This window comes from Lepidochelys olivacea (assembly GCF_965140295.1).
Source record: "Lepidochelys olivacea isolate rLepOli2 genome assembly, chromosome: 1".
NCBI lineage: Eukaryota > Metazoa > Chordata > Testudines > Cheloniidae > Lepidochelys > Lepidochelys olivacea.
Genome location: NC_140411.1, coordinates 120,511,923 through 120,529,143, shown reverse-complemented (window position 1 = coordinate 120,529,143; position 17,221 = coordinate 120,511,923). Strand labels below are relative to the sequence as shown.

Below are 17,221 nucleotides of genomic sequence, written 5' to 3'. Positions count from 1 at the left end.
CTGATTGGTTACTCCCAATGTCACAACCTCAGGGGTTCCCCTGGGGAAGGTAGATCAGCACTGCATGTTGCTAACACTGTTGCAAGCATCACAAAGCATTTTGGGGAGGGTCAAAGGTGTGAGTGGGGAGTGGAAGTTTCCTTTGCAGATTAAGAGAGGCCGAGCGGGGGAGAAGAAGAAGAGAACAGAGAACGAGTTAATTCAACACTTCTGCTAGCTCAATTTGAAGATAAGATGCTGGCCCCAGCCAGCCCAAGGTCGCAGCTCACAGCCGACGTTTGGCTGCGAGCCAAGAAAGACGGGAGCTTGAAAGTTGCCCAAGGAGCTGTGACAAAGAAAATCCAACTGCAGAGTCCTGCACCTGCAAGACAGCAAGGCCAGTGAAGAAGAAAACAAAGCCCAAGACTGCAGAGTCTGAAAACACAGAAGAGACGACCGGGGGGGGGGGGGGGGACAGGCCCGTGCCAGGCGTCCCTGGAGCCAGGGTGTTTTGGAAAAGGGAAAAAGACTACAGAAAGCCAGTTTGGACCGGCACAAAGAGAACCAGGAAAAGAGGTCTTGGAATGGAACACCCCCAGAGGGGCCCAGGTCTTAAAACCCTCCTGAGAGCCAGAGCAACTCGGAGATTTGCAGCCTTGGATGACAAGAACTCCCCCCCACCCCCCACCCCCTTCTTCTTCTTACTTTACACCCAGGCCCAGCCAGTCTTGGGTAGTGCGTATGTGAGTATGAAAGTGGGTTAGGGCTTGGGGCACTAACACTTTCTTCCTCCCCCTGAGTGACGTGGGGAGCACCCATCACTCTCTGCTGTTATTTTATTATTTTATCAATAAACCTTTAAAATTTAGATACTTGGTGTGTTTCGTCATCTCCCATCCCAACAATCCTGCGGCGTCAGCCTGATCACCTGACGCGGCGGCGGATTGGTAACAGAAATCTGTCACACCAGTTCTCCATAGTGTCCGGTTGACCGGTAAGTCCGTAACACTGATGTTTATATCTTTGAGGTTCTACTGTATTAGAAATGTAAAGTATTAGTTACAGAACTGCATTGTGATAGAGACTTTGGTCCCTTGGTCCTGCCAATTATCTAACTGTTTTTTTTTTTAATTTTACTGAATGAATTTTAGAGGTGCTAAAATTACCAGGACCTTAAAATCCCAACCAACTCAGTGGGAGCTGCATGTGCTCAGCTTCTTTGAATGACTGATCACAATTACTATTTCATTTTCATGTGGAAGCAAGTTTAATCAAAGTGGTAGTTGTATGTGCACCCCTGGAAGTACTTGTGTGTGTGGAAAAGAGATGTGTAACATGCACACGGTGGCACCAGACAGGATTTAGCATAGTACATTTCTCCAGTGTAGAAAATAACAAAAAAATTACACAGGGTAATTAAGAGCAATTGCTACACTTCCCCAAAGGAACTTGCGCCACTTCTACTTCTCCTAATTGTAAGGTTCAATAGGCTTCCATCTTGCAACCTTTCTTATTCTGTCATGTGTGACCCAGACCTCCCTCTAGGTCCTCACATCCAGGCTATGTCTAAGTCTTGTGGATTCTTTCTGCATAACACCTCTAAGATACAGCCTTTTCTATCCATCCACACAGCTAAAATGCATGTCCAAGTTCTCATCATCTTGCGTCTCAATAACTGCATCCTTCTCTCCGGCCTTGACAAATGCAGTCTTGCCCTTCTGACATCTCTTCAGAATGCTGCTGCTACGATCATTTTTCTTGCCTGTGACTCTGACCCCTCTCTTTGCATTCCTCCACTGGCTCCCCCTTTTCTATCACATCAAACATAAGGTGCTTGAATTCACTTTCAAGGCCTTTCATGACCTATCCCCGCCTTACCTATCAGATCTCATTCAGTTCAAAAAGTGAACTCCTGCCTCTGAGTAACCAGTAAGGTCAGTTTCCATCACACACTTGGTAAAATTTACAAGCAAGCACTTTTGTGTTTTCTCCAAGTTGACTCTCATGTCTGGGAGAAGCTCCCCATAAACATCGGCAAAACTAACTCCTTGTCCCCCTTCAAAGCCCTCCTCTGCTGTGAGGTCTACAAAAAAAAACAAAACAACCCTGACAATGGTTAGGCTACTGGTATGCCGAGCCCACTGCCAATTATGCTTACCAATAATGTCTCCTTATTCCTTGTAACCTCACCATTGGTCTGTCAGTATTAATCCATTTTCTTTTGTGTTATACCTAGTTTGTAAGATCTTTGGGGCAGGGACTGTCTTTTTGTTCTGTGTTTGTAAAGTGCTAAGCACCGGGTCCTGGTCCATGACAGGGGCTCAGAGGTGCTACAATAATACAAGTAATAAGTATTAACAATTAATAATAATTAATAACATAATAAATAATAATAATAATTCAGCTTGTATACGGATGGCCAGACTACAGCAATACAGTTAAGCAGCCTTGCTAATATCTGGTTGAAACTGTGGTAAAATGGGGCCAAGTTTGCCTAACCCAGACAAGTCTGAGGTGATGATCGTGGTTGAGAAAAGGAGCCTGAGGTTATAGCAGAAGACAAGTGGCATCTTTGAGAGTGTGCATCCACCACTGGTGACCTACGTCACCTAAGCAACTCAAAGCTAGCATCATATCAAACAATTGCTTTCCACAGTGACAAGGGTGGCTTTTTTTCCATCTGCACCTGACTAGGCAGTTGCAAACTTTTCTCTCAGATTCATAACTTGCTGCTGTTATCTTTTCCATTGTCGCCTCATGATTAGACTATTGTGATCTGTTCTACAGTGAAGCTACATCTTAAATTCATTCAGACACTGGAACTCGTGCAGAATGAGGCAGCCTAATTGCTAAGCAGTGAGCACATGACCCCAGTGGTGCAGGATCTGTGCTAGCTGCCTATTGATTTCTGGGTGCAGTTTAAGGGGTTAATTTTGAGGAATGCTGGCTGTATTTTGAGGAGAGCTGGCTGTATTTTAAAGAAGCCTTATTGAGGGCATAGGAACAAACCATCCCAATGTGCAGAAAGAATAGCAAATATGGCAGGTGACCAGCTTGGCTTAACAGAGAAATCTTCGGTGAGCTTAAACACAAAAAGGAAGCTTACAAGAAGTGGAAACTTGGACAGATGACTAGGGAGGAGTATGACCATCTTCTAGTTGCTAACATACTTTAGAAACCCTTCTTGTTACCCTTCACATTCCTTGCTAGCTGCAACTCCAGTTGTGCTTTGGCCTTCCTGATTATACCCCTGCCTGCTCAAGCAATATTTTCATACACTAGTGAGGCCACATGTGGAGTATCTTGTCCAGTTTTGGTCCCCCCACTACTGAAAGGATGTGGACAAATTGGAGAGAGTCCAGCAGAGGGCAATGAAAATAATTAGGGGGCTGGGGCACATGACTTACAAAGTTGTGTGGAGCACCACACAACTTTGGAAATATTTTACATAAATGTTATTGCAACTTATTCAGTTAGAAGGAGAGGCTGGGGGAACTGGGTTTATTTAGTCTGCAGAGTGAGGGGGGATTTGATAGCATCCTTCAACTACCTGAAGGGGGGTTCCAAAGAGGATGGAGCTAGGCTGTTCTCAATGGTGGCAGATGACAGAACAAGAAGCAATGGTCTTAAGTGGCAGTGGGGGAGGTCTAGGTTGGATATTAGGAAAAACTATTTCACTAGGAGGGTGGAGAAGCACTGGAATGGGGTTACCCAGGGAGGTGGTGGAATCTCCTTCCTTAGAGGTTTTCAAGGTCAGGCTTGACAAAGCCCTGGCTGGGATGATTTAGTTGGGGATTGGTCTTGCTTTGAGCAGGGGGTTGGACTAGGTGACCTCCTGCGGTCTCTTCCAACTCTAGTCTTCTATGATTCTACGAATGGAGGGCTATATAACTTGCTCATGGCTGCCTGAGAGACTCCCTCTCTTCCAGTGTTCTACCGCTACAGCTGCCATAACCAGAGCTGCTCAAACTGGAGCCTGTTGGGATAGGAAAGAGACAGAAAGCTACCAGATTACACTCTCTGTGATGGCCCCTTGGCTCTGAAACTTTGGTCGTCTCCTTTTGGTCCAAAATAGCCAGAAACTATTAACCTCTGGAGCACACTTCAGAGATGAGGTTTTTGAGAAGAACTCAGGCTATAGGTTGATGGGTCTTTTGAGAGGGTTGGGATATGTTTTGGTACTTTGAATTACTGGAGGATAAATTAATTTAGTTATGATGCTGGGGGTTTTGTTGTGCTGTTGGGCAGCTATTCCTTATATGTGTTATTATTTTAAATAATTGTTAGGGCACCCAGAACTGTGGCTAGGTATCTTTTTGGTATTTAAATAAAAAGGAACATATAGAAATAAACTTATATACTTTTAACGCAGATATACTGTGTGTATATGTATATAAAATGTGCACTTTACATTAATTTTAAATGGGATCATTAATACTGACAACCTCAATGATCAAAAGCAAATCACCTAATTAAATACACTGGGTCAGTTAAAGTAAATTGAATTACACCACCAATTAATTTGGCCCATTTCATTAATTTCAGTACATAATTTTACTGTTAAGAGTAAAGATTTCAGTTATAGACAGTCTGTTATGTATTTAGTGCTCTGAAGACAGTGAAGATAACTGATGAGATTATTGAAATAAAATGGGCAAAAATGAGGGAGATTGACAATAGAGACTTACATATATATATATAAATTACTCTCCAGAAGTGGTATAAGCCTTTAAAACTATCACCAACAGAGATATTACTGGACAAAATAAATCACTCTGTATATTCAGTGTACCATTATCCTCGCAGTAACAGCACCAAATGTTGTTACTGTTCAAAAGACTCAACAAACAGCTTACAAAGTATTTTCATAAAATTCTGATGTGCTTGCAGTTTACAGTCAATTTAAAATAATATTACAAAACAATCAGGAGTGAAAGAAAGGGCTGTAAAGATTTTCTTAGTAAAACTTCTTCTTCCTCCAACTCCTACTTATAAATACAACACAGTATACTCTCACACCGAAACACATTGATTTTAGATAATTGTTAGGGCACCCAGAACTACTAACCTTTGGGGCACACTGTTCTTTCTTACTTACAGATGTTGGCATTAAGAACTGGCTTTTAATTATATGAGCACCACACAACTTTGGAAATATTTTACATAAATGTTATTGCAACTTATTCAGTTGCCATGATTTAACAAACATAAGATTGGAGAGCTCCTGAATTACAGCAGGCTTCTGAGAGAGTTAATTTTTACCAGGTCTTTTCATTCCGTGGAGCCCTCTGTAGGAAAGAGCTCCTCACATGTACCAGCCAACATGCCATTGCTTTGTTCTCATAACATTTCATTCTGCAGGCCATTGGGAGGGGTTATGTAGACAACTGGTGGGCCACAGGCCACTTAGAGTAGCACTGATTTATACCCTTCAAATCTGGCCTCAACACCTGATAAGGTGCTAATTATAGCACGTTTTTGTATGATACTACAAAAGTTTCAGAGGTAATTTCTTACACCCTATTACCACATAATAATGGCCTCTTAACAGACAGACTAATCAAGAATTAATGAGGCACTAAAACATTTTAAAGAACAACGGAGGATTTAAAAAATTCTCATATGTGTTTCATTTAAAAAGCAATTCATTTAACAAATGCAGTTCTCACTCAGGGTCATATAAAAAGTGTTGGTCCTTAAAAAAATGTACCAATTGGAATGTTGTATTCATTTATCGGTTATTTACTTAAGTGGATCTCCATGTAATGGCAAAACTGAAAGAATTTTAAATGGAGTGGAACTCCATGAAAACATGTCTTTTTGGCCAGAGCCCCGCATTCCACTCCTCCATGTCAATCCACTTGTATAATAGCCTACTCAGAAGTTTAAAGCAAATCCATTTAAAGGTAATCTGCAAAGCTAAGACAGAAATGAAGTAAACCCAGAGTAATATGATTGCAACTAAGAGCTTTTTATTCCTTTTTAAAAACAATTATCGTTATGTTCCCTTTACATGGGGAGTCTTCCCTTTAATCTAAATAGAAAGTGATGAAAACCCCCAATATAGTATATTTTTTCTTTAACAGAGAATGAATAGACTCCTATAGCATGTTGCTAGGAATTTAGGGGAAACCTTCCAGATCCTATGCAATGTCAGTCTCAATAGAGATCTTTGAGAAACACAAGTGCTTTCCTGGAACTAAAATAGGTGGAAAATAAAAAGTAGAAATAAACTGACTTAAGATAACAAGGCATTTCATAAATGTTTCGTAGATGATTTTGTTGAACTGCAAAGCTAAAATGAAAACTGAATTAATCCCAGAAATGTGTGCTGAATGCCTGCACCAACCAGGCTATAGGGTAGCAGTTCTCGAACTGTGGGTCGTGACCCATTTTAATGGGGGTCACCAGGGCTGGCTTAGACTTGCTGGGGCTTGGGGCTGAAGCCCAAGACCCACCACCCGGGGCTGAAGCCAAAGCCTGAGGGATTCAGCCCTGGACAGCGGGGCTCAGGTTACAGGCCCTCTGGCTGGGGCTGAAGCCCTTGGGCTTTGACTTTGACCCTTCCCCGTCCAAGGCAGTGGGGCTCAGGCTTTGGCTCCCCCACCCCGGGAAAGTGGGAATCAGGTGGACTCAGACTTCGGTCTCCCCTCCTGGGGTCATGTAGTAATTTTTGTTGTCAGAAGGGGGTTGGGGCACAATGAAGTTTGAGAACCCCTGCTATAGGGGACACTCAGCATAAAAATAAGTTTTAACTTGAATTTCTTAAACATCTTCTTCCCTGATGAAATCCTAGCTCTCCCTAGTTTGCTCAGATCACCCCAGAAGACATCACTCTGTAACTGCACTGATACTACTAGTCCATAAACTTTCATTGAAATTAAACTGATTCCTAATGTGAAAGAGAGAACAAAATAGTGTATCAGAGTTTCTCATTCCTTTCTACTGGAATTAATGAGAGGACTCTCAAATTAAAAAAAATATACCAACAGAAAAGACCATTTGATTTAATAACCCTACTTGCCAATTATGAAGGTCTATATTAAACTTATAATAGGAAGAAAATTGGTAACTAAAGCTAAAATTTAGTGCTTAAGCTACACCTCTCATTTTTTCCTGGTATTAAAAAAAAAAATGGAAAATTATGTGGCCTAAACTAAGATGTGTGCAATACTTAGGCACTCTACAAAACATACAAAAAGACAGGTCTCTGCCCTGATGATTCTATAGTCTAAGAAGAGATAACAAGAGGCAGGAGGTGGACAGTGGGACACAAATTACAAACACAATAACATGAGTTGGCTTTGGATACAATAGTGTATGTCTTGTTTTGTATCTTTTTAGGTGAGCATTTCATGTATAACAAATTTTGGGGTAAGTTGGTGGATGTGTTTTGAGAGGTGAATGTGGAGGAGAAAGAAAGGGATAGGAGTGTGAGAGTGAAGGATGGGGTGAAGAGCAGGGAGCAGTAAGGATGGAAGGGGGCAGAAGTCTGAGGCCTTGTTTACACTACAAAATTAAGTCAACCTAAGTTAGGGCAATGTTCAGCCACTGCAGCAACTGCTGCGGTGGGTCATGTCCACACTACACCCCCTCTGTCAGCGGTGTGCATCCTCACCAGATGAGCTTCCACTCACTTAACTGTTTGAAACATTGTGGGGCACTGACAGCTGGAGCCCCCCCCCGCTCCCCTGCACTGGGGCCAACAGCCTGAGCTGTCATCCCCCTGTGGTGCTCACACCTGGAGCCCCGCCACTAGTGACTGACAGCTGGAGCTGTCAGTCCTGCACAGGGCTCACAGCTGGAGCCCCACCGCCAGGCCTGCATGGGGCTGACAGCCAACAGGTGATGTAACTAGACACTGCATTGCCCTAACTACATCAATCTAAGTGCTACACCTCTCGCAGAGGTGGAGTCATTAGGTCAGTGTAGTGGGTGACGTACATCAGCGGGAGCAACATTGTAGTGTAGACATTTACAGAGTTAGGGCAATGTTAGCTGCCTTACATCGACCTAACTCTGTTGTGCTGGCCGGGCCTGAGAAAGAAAGGGATGGAGTGCTGGGGGAAGACATGACAGAGAAAGGAGTGGAAGGAGGGAGAGGAGCATAGTGGATACTGAGAGTGAAGCTGGGAGCAGTGAAAATATAGCAGATGAAGAGAGGCATAAAGGAATTAAGAAGAAATGACCTATCAAAACCTGTATAGTGTTCAGAGTCCAAGTAGAAGTTTTGGAGAATTAAGTGATTCCAAGAGGGCTGCAAAGGAACTCTGTGGAACTGGGGTTTCCAGGCTGCCCCCAGAACTCTTCCCATTGGTGCTAGGCCCACAATACAGCAGGATGCACATGCTTCTTGAGGTATTAATTAATGACACGCATCATGCTACATACCAGTGACTGTGGGGTCAATTTCTTGTGTTATTTAATTTTAATGCACAGCTCTTTGGGATACTGGTGGCTTTATATAAAGCATGGTCTGATGATCATAATTCCTCAGAAGCTTGCAGGGTGCTGCGGCCAGGTTAGGGGAATGGGCCCTGCAGCTTCCCCTCCTCCTGTACCTTACAAATTGGCAGCTTCTCTAAATGTCAAACATTAATTAACTCAGCTATGGAACTCTGAGTTAAGATTTCACTTGCGCCCTGAACATTGATTCACTTCCCTGCTGGAAACCAAAAGCTCCAGCTAGAATCATTTTGTATCTGCAGAATCTCTAATGCAACATGAGCTGAGGACACTCTTCAAAACAAACCAGAGATTATTTGTCTGAGAGCATGTGCAGATGACACGTGCATGCACAGAAACAAGATGAGGTTACAGCTTTGCTCGGAGCTTGAGCTTAAGGTATTTGCCTTTCAGCCAGGCACCAAAGGTGTTAGGTTCTTAAAGACACTGAAACCTCATTTTATGCCAAATTCATAGCTGGTGCTCTTTCACTGAAGTAAATGGGGTTGTACTAAGGATGAACTTGGCAATTTAAGTCAATTAAAAATGAATAAATATAATTCTGAAAAGGAGGAATTGCTGCTATTTATTTTCTTCTCATAGTGTCTAAGTATAAAGGTTGCTAATCAGTTCTTCCAGCTGATGTGATCATAGTGAACTATACGCAGGTTGAGATTATCATCAGACATTTAGGCCCTTCAATCAATGTAACAGCCACTGTTCACATATGTGCACACCCCTTACCACTTGCAGATATAAATTTGTTTATACTGTATCCCTGCACATAACTATTAAATCCTTGAGATCCTATTTAGCAGTCAAGTCACCCGTGAATGAATGTTCCTCTCCCATCCAAGTAATTCTGTTTGTCTGCAGCTGAAGAATCTTCTCTCGATTCTTCCAGGTACTTCTCCATAGCAGTGGTCACACTTTGAACACTCAAGGCTCCCTGTGGTAACACACTTCCGAGGGGTGGTGTCTGATATGCATGGTGTCTTGCCCAGCAGCTAATAGTTATGCTGAGGGGAGAGTGCAGGGGGAGGCTTCTTCTCCTAATCTGTTTCTAAAACCAGAATAGCTCTTTGGAGTTATAGAAAGGAAGCCCACTCCCATGTGAGGCTTAATTTTAGTTTCATGGCCTGTATGATGGATCGAGACCATGTTCTTACTCCATGGGACTGCATCCAGTGTGAGAAATGGAGGAGATGGTCATAAGATGTATGGACTGAGGAGAAGGAGTGGTAGAGCTCTCCACTCTCAGTTTCTTGCCTTCATGCCAACAAATTCACAGCTTCCTCCTTTTTTGTATGTCTTAAAGTACAATCATTCCATAGCAGGCTGACTTTTCTTATACTTAGCTCAACCTGATCTGGAATGCTTTCTGTAATCTATGCAGCGCACGAGCCAATGGATACCTGGAATTTGGCAGCTGGATGTGTCCAGTAGGCATAAAAACAGTTCTCAAAATTAAACTCTGATCCTTCAAACAGTTCTGATGAGCTGGCTCCTGGGAGAAAGCATTATACTCAGTTGTAATTATATGTGGGATCAAACTCTTAGCTTGAAATACAAAAATACCAAAATAAAATACACTGTGGTAACAGTTTATTGATAAAGGACTGTATCCCTTCTCTTGTGAAACCTTGCAGAATCTTGAATTAATAATATCGATTGCTGCTATTATACAGGGTTAGTCTGATACTAGATTTATTCTATTATTGATAGTTACATAGAAAATACATAGATTTTACATGAATGATCAGTATAAATAAAATCCTTTAAATCTTTAAAAAATGTCCGTCCCTAAAAAACACAGCATGGATCAGATTGTTTATAAAAATAAGTACTGTCTACTGTATATGATATTCTGCTGTTCTATTAAATTAATTATACTGAAAAGACTTGTTTTCTTGTTCATTGCACTACTGGACCTCTGGCTGAGTTGCACTTAGTCTCATGTCCACGCTGACTAACACCTTCTTTCTGGAATATGCCAGACCAGACCTCCTTTGCAAACTGCACTTTATACAGCTGCACAGGGACTGCCCACAGAACAAGGAATGGAAAGGTATTTTCCTCATGCCATGCGGTGTCATGCTGTCAAGGGAGCACCTGTGTTGGCCCTGAACCTTGCTGATACTGGGGGAGCCCAGGCTGAGTACAGTATTTAGAATTTTCATTTATAATTGCATTCATGATGCATTGAATGCTGACACAATGAAATCGATGAAAAAGCCCCTCAATACTCTGGGTAAGGTATCACTGATTTTTTAATTTGGTAGAACGGATCCTTTAATTTCAAGTCTCAAGGTGTATCTCTGAAGAAATGTGCCAAGAGTATCCTTGTCTCCATATACAACTGAATACAAATCATACCATGAAAAATTAAATCTTTAAGAAAGAATCTTTCAAACATATCTAACAAACCTAATAAAACCCAGCATCTGGGGGAAATCATCTATAATGTCACCATTTTGCCAGAGAAAGTTGATGGACCAATCAAGCTGCACTTTTTTACGGAAAAAGTTTGCTTTTGTTTTTGTAAATCAGAGGCACAACTGCCTTGATTTGGAAACAATCTGTAAATATAACCCTTTTAAATTATCTCAGGAACAACTGTCTTCATCCAAACTTTTGGCCTGATCCATTTCTAGCTTTCATGGCGTCAATGTGTCACCTTCCTGACTCCTCAAGTCTATCATCAGTTTCAAACTGCCAATACATACATTCCACATTTCTTTTGGGAAATGTCTGCATACTAATCAAAGAATGAATACTTAAAGTCAATATACACAAGATATACAATATCCTTACTCTTAGAATACTAAAGGCATCATAATAATATGGAAATATTCTTACCCTGAAGAAGGAAGACTCCAGTTGTAGCTTAGCAAATCAAAGACCAGTAAACTCGCTTGTAATAACATCCTCATAGATCCAAACAGTTATTTTTCCCCTCAGTTAAAAATAGTTTCATACTCTATTGAATGTCAAATCCAAGTCCAGAGATTAAGGCAAGAGAATTTCATTAATTTGCCAGGTTAGATATGACAAATTAATTTATCTTGAAACTGTCAGTTAACTACTTTTAAGGTTAAAAAGAGTCTAACTATTCATAGCCGAACAGCAGGACTTCTTCAACAGTAGTAAATTCATCTCCAATTCAGGTTTCAATATCTTTCTGTATTTTAGTGGATGGCAAATAAAAAGCCATCCACCAAGCTTATGAAGTCTCTTTTTGAGCTCATCATTTTGTGGGTAAAAAAGTTTATTTAGATTTCCTTAATATGGCCGCCATGATTTTAAAATAATTAAACAAACCAAGAAGCATCTCATTCAAAAAACGTTTTTTGCAAGTAAAAAAAATATGTGCACCAACAAAATAGAAAACTAAGGATCTTCAAATTCTAAAATTGTTCCATTCCTGGATGAGCGTTAGTGTTTAAATGTTAATAGGATGCTTGCATTTTTAAAAAAAGGCCACGCTCACGCTAAAGAGGCTGTGAAACAAGACTTTTTCCATACTATGACCTCAGTCTCAGGATTTCTTTCTTGCAAAATGTTAGTTTATTTTACTTAGCAGCTTGCCAGAATTCTGTATCTCTCTCTCTCTCTCTTCCACCCCCCCCACCAACCTCATCTCTCTATGAACCATTGATTCAGCATTGATTCAAATTAAAGACTTTCTTGACCTAAAGTAATGGTGGAGGAAGAAAGTAATCAATTTATGAGCACCAGCCCAAAACATTGAAAAGTTATCTTTGTATTAATTTTCTTTAGTAGTGATTTTATTTCACTTTCATTTCTCTTTTCCTTAAACTCACTGGAGAAAACACCAGCATACTGCATATTATTGATGACAGTGTACAAACTGTATATCAGCCAGAACTCCACAGTACAGCAGAGGGTTTCGGATTTCAGGCAGCAGTCACCCAGAGTACAGTCTTTCCAAAACTGGTTACCAAGGCAACAAGGAATCTTAATCCAGCAACAGAAGCCATGTAAGGGTCTAAGCGTCAATTTATCATTTTCTTTAGAGAGAGAGAGAGTGCAACTTGGACCATGCATACATTTCTGAAGTAATTCAGATAAAATATTGTTTTCCACAGGTATGTACATCTCCATAATTTCTTGATATCTCATCATTAATCCCCATGATATTTAGAGGTAATATTACATTCAAAATACTCACTTAACCTCTCCCAAAAGAAGCCAAAGGAAAATAGTGGTAAGATAAGGTAAAGGTAAGATAAATATACACTTCTGGTGTACAGAAATATGTTTCCTCATGTAATAATATATTTTAGCTGTTTAAATTGGCCAATTTTTTTCTAAGTGAATTTCTTCACACATAAATTAACTCAAGATTTAGACAAACCTGTCAAACTTGTCTCTTCGCTTTTTGCATAAGGTTAGAAATAATGCTGAGTATTGTGGAAACTTTTCAAACTAGACAAAAGGTGCTGTATACCTTTGTTTACAAGCTGTGGCACCTATTACATTTAATTACTTCCCCGGCAGCTCTGAATCAAGGTTAGCTTCAACATAAGGGCAGCTTCTAGTGATTTTAATTACTTTCCTCTACAGCAGGCGTGGTAAAGGTAGATAGTAAATGAGTAGTTATTATACCTGGGAGGTTACTAATCAAGGGCACTGTCTAAACACTTTCGTTCCTAGGATGAAAAGGGCATATGAAGTTACTAAGGCATTGTTGACACTAGTTTTGTCAACAAAAGTCAGGTTTAGTTGACAAAACAGTGGAGATGTACACACAACAATGCTCCTCCTGCCGATTTAACTCTCCTGCTACACCGACATAATAAAACCATCTCGACAAGCAGCACAGAGCTTTTTGCGACAAAGTTAGAGCAACACAGTGTCAGAGTAGACATTGTGCTTGCTTATGTTGCCCTAAGTGGCCTCCAGGAGGTGTCCCACAATTCCCATCATAGCCGCTCTGGTAATCAGTTTCTACTCCACTGCCCTGCAGCCAAGTACCAAGGTATGTGCCCCTCCCTCTTTAAAGCCCCTGGAATTTTTGAAATTCCACTTCCGGTTTGCTCGGCGTGGATAGCTCACCTCACATCTTTCCGGCAGACCATGCCACCTTTCTGCAGCAAACGTGCTCTTGCTTGGCATCAACGGAGTTGCTGGATCTGTTGGGTCTTTGGGGAGAGGAGGCTGTGCAGTTGCAGCTCCGAACCAGCCATAGGAACTTTGACACCTCCAAGCAAATTGCTTGTGGCATGGAGGAGAAGGGGCACGAAAGGGACATACAGCAGTGACATGCTAAGATCAAGGAGCTGAGGCAGGCGTACCAGAAGGCAAGGGATGCCAAGCATTGCTCTGGTGAGGCACTGAAAACATGCTGCTTCTACAAGGAGCTGCATGTCATCCTTGGTGGTAACTCCACTTCCACTGCCAAGAGTCCCATGGATACTTTGCGGGGACTGGAGGCAGTGGCCAGCAGAGTCAACCCCAAGGACGAAGTGATGGACAAGGAGGTTGAATTGAAGGAGGATGTTGGACATGCAACAGGGTCATCTAATGGCATGGTGAGCCAGGTCCTCTTTTTGATTCCGGAGGGGTCTAGCCAGTCCCAGGAGTCCGGCTGTGGGGTGCTTGAAGCAGGAGAGGGGAGCTCCAATAAGTACTCATTTTACTTTGATACTTCATGGTGGCATGAGGTACAGTGTCCTTTATTTTGTTACATGCTGCACGTGGGAGATGGGCTTGAAATTAACAACACTGGGTACTATTTGCATCAGATGTGCATTCCCCTGTGCAGCTATGCAGTGGGAGCCCTGTAGAAAAGTTTGATAGTACACACCAAAATCTCCCAGGAAATCTCCATAGAGATCTCTAGGAAACTTTCCTGCAGATACTCTGCAATCCTCTGCCGAAGATTCCTTGGCAGAGCTGCTTTGTTTCTTCTCCCATTGTAGGAAACTTTGTTGCACCAATCAGCAATTACTTCTGGAAGAATCAAAGCAGCACACAGTCGAGCAGCATACAGACACAGTCTGAAGCTGCACAGATGCAGGAGATGCACCCTTGAACCTTTGGTTACCCTCAGTAGTGTGATTTCAGCTTCAGTCACCCACCCTCCTGGGAAAACGGTGTCAGTATTCAGAATAGTGTCCCTAGGATCTTGTACTGATCCTCTTCTGAAGCCACTGAGACCCTTGTTCTGTCTTGCACCATCCCCCCCGGGCCAAACTCACCATGTTTAGTGCTCTGGCCATGCTGGGTGCTTGCCAATGGTAAGTGAGAAAGAGTTGTATGTAACTTTTATGATTCAAGACTGTGAGTGCACACAGAGTATTGTTTCTTTTGTTTCTGCAGATGTGCCCTTGAGGGCCAGCTCCTACACACTGGCGAAGGGCCTCCATCAGATAAGGAAGGGAATGAGGAGGACATGATTTGCGAAGTACTGCAATCATCAGATCAGGTCGATAGTGAGCACAGAGTGTGGAGAGATACAATAAATGAAAAACTAGAAATGGATAGCAAGGAGAGGAGACAGGGCCAGGAGCTGATTATAGAGGGTTGCGAGCAGATAATAAAGCTCATGGAGGAACAAACAGAGATGCTGAGGTCTCTTGATTGCACATGCATGCTCGATTCTCCCTGCAGCCCATACAGAGCTGCCTTCCTTGCGCTCCTCTCACATTCCTGGCCCATTACTGTACTGCTTGCACTGCACCCCTCGGGACATTTTCCATAACTACAGCTGGACTTACACACATCTATGAGATCCTCACTTCAAAGAGAGCTTCTCACTGTCATGTCCCTTGTAAGAAATGTTAATCTGTGTATTGCTGTTAATAAAAAATTAGTCTTACAAAGACAGTGATTCTTTATTTGTGACTTACACAGGATGGTTGCAACAGAAATTCACACAGTGGCAACTGGCACATTTGCAGACTACAATTAACGCTCAGGCAGGAATCACTACAGGGCCTGAGTGTCAAAATGCTGCCTCAAAGCCTCCCTCATTTGAATAGCCCTCCGTTGAGCCCCTCTAATAGCCCTGGTGTCTAGCTGCTCAAAATCAGCTGCCAGGTGATCCACCTCAACACTCCAGCCCTGGGGAAACTTTTCCCCCTTAGCTTCACAAATGTTATGCAGAGCAGCAGGCTGCTATGACCATGGGAATATTTTCCTCACTGAGGTCTAACTTGGCAAAAAGGCAGTATCGGTGACCCTTTGATCTGTCAAATGCTCATTCAACAGTCATTCTGCACCTGCTAAGTCAGTTGTTGAAGCGCTCCTTGCTGCTGTCAAGGTTTCTGGTGTAAGGCTTCATGAACCACGGGAGCAAGCGGTAGGCTGGGCCTCCCAGGATCACTAAGGGCATTTCCACTATATGCGCTATTAGAATCTTCTGGTCTGGAAAGAAAGTCCCTGCATGCAGCTTTCTATATAGGCCAATGTTCCTGAAGATGCATGTGTCATGTACCTTCTTGACCACCCCACGCTGATGTCAGTAAAATGACCCCAATGATCCACCAACACCTACAATACCATAGAGAATTAGCCCTTTCTGTTGATGTACTCCGTCGCAAGATGGTCTGGCATCAAAATGGGGATATGTGTGCCATCTATTGCCCACTGCAGTTAGGGAATCCCATTGACAAAAAAGCCATCTACTATTTCCTGCACATTGCCCAGAATCACAGTCCTTCGTAGCAGGAGCTGATTAATGGCCCTGCACACGTAGGCGCCAACTTTTCATGGTGCCGGTGGGTGCTCGCCCCTTGCCCCGCCCTGACTCCACCCCTGTCCTGCCCCTGCCCTGCCCCCGTTCCAACCCCTTTCCCAAAGTCCCCGCCCCAACTCCGCCCCCTCTCTGCTCCAATTGGACTCCTTCCCCAAGTCCTGGTCCTGGCCCCGCCTCTTCCTGGCGTGCGCAGTGTTCCCCCTCCTCTCCCTTCCTCCCAGTGTTTGCTGCCGTGAATCAGCTGTTTCCTGGCGGCAAGCGCTGGGAGCAAGGGGGAGAAGCGGGGATGTGGCGCGCTCAGGGGAGGAGGCGGAGCGGAGGTGAGCTGGGGCGGTGGGGGGGCGGGGCGGGGAGCTGCCGGTGGGTGCAGAGCACCCACCAATTTTTCCCCATGGGTGCTCCAGCCCCGGAGCACCCACAGAGTTGGCCACACTTGCATCACCGCAACCTCCACGGTGACTTCCCAACTCCAAACTGATTTGTGACTGACCTGTAGCAGTCTAGAGTTGCCAGCTTTCACACAGTGATCACCACGCACTTTTCCACCATTAGGGCAGCTCTCATTTTGGAGTCCTTATGCTGGAGGGCGGGGGTGAGTGCCACTCAGAGTTCCAGGAAGGTGGCTTTGCGCATATGAAAGTTCTGTAGTCACTGCTCATCATCCCATACCTGCTCACAATCCAGTCCCACCACTCGGTGTTTGCTTTCTGAGCCCAATAGCAACGGTCCACCGTGTGCAGCTGCTTTATGAATGCCAACATCAATCTTGAATTGTTTCTTTGCATGGCACACAGCAGGGCAGGCACCATGGATTTCTGTTCAGATTTGCAGCTCATGAAATACTGCAGGATCAGCCATGTTGTGTTCATAACGCGTATCACAGGACTGGTGAGCAGAGATGGTGGGCAAAGTTTAAAGGTGCAGTTGAAAAATGGAACGAAATGCAGTCGGAAGCCCTTGGAATCTTGGGACCAAGAAAACTGCATCACGGGGTGATGAGCCTGCTCCCAGGATGCACTGTGATCATAGCAAGAGACTGTGGCAATTTCACAGTGGCATAGCTATCCATGGTGC

At 43.2% G+C, this 17,221-nt stretch overlaps 1 protein-coding gene and 1 long non-coding RNA gene across 4 annotated transcripts in view; one reads left to right on the top strand and one right to left on the bottom strand.

Moving 5' to 3' along the window:
- Window positions 1–17,221, bottom strand: part of AFF3 (ALF transcription elongation factor 3) — a 478,017-nt gene that overhangs the window by 151,304 nt on the left and 309,492 nt on the right. The window lies entirely within an intron of this gene.
- LOC311527541 lies at window positions 328–16,166 on the top strand. The gene is made up of 3 exons (XR_014713359.1): window positions 328–722; window positions 849–973; window positions 14,770–16,166. It is a non-coding gene; the product is annotated as an uncharacterized lncRNA (long non-coding RNA).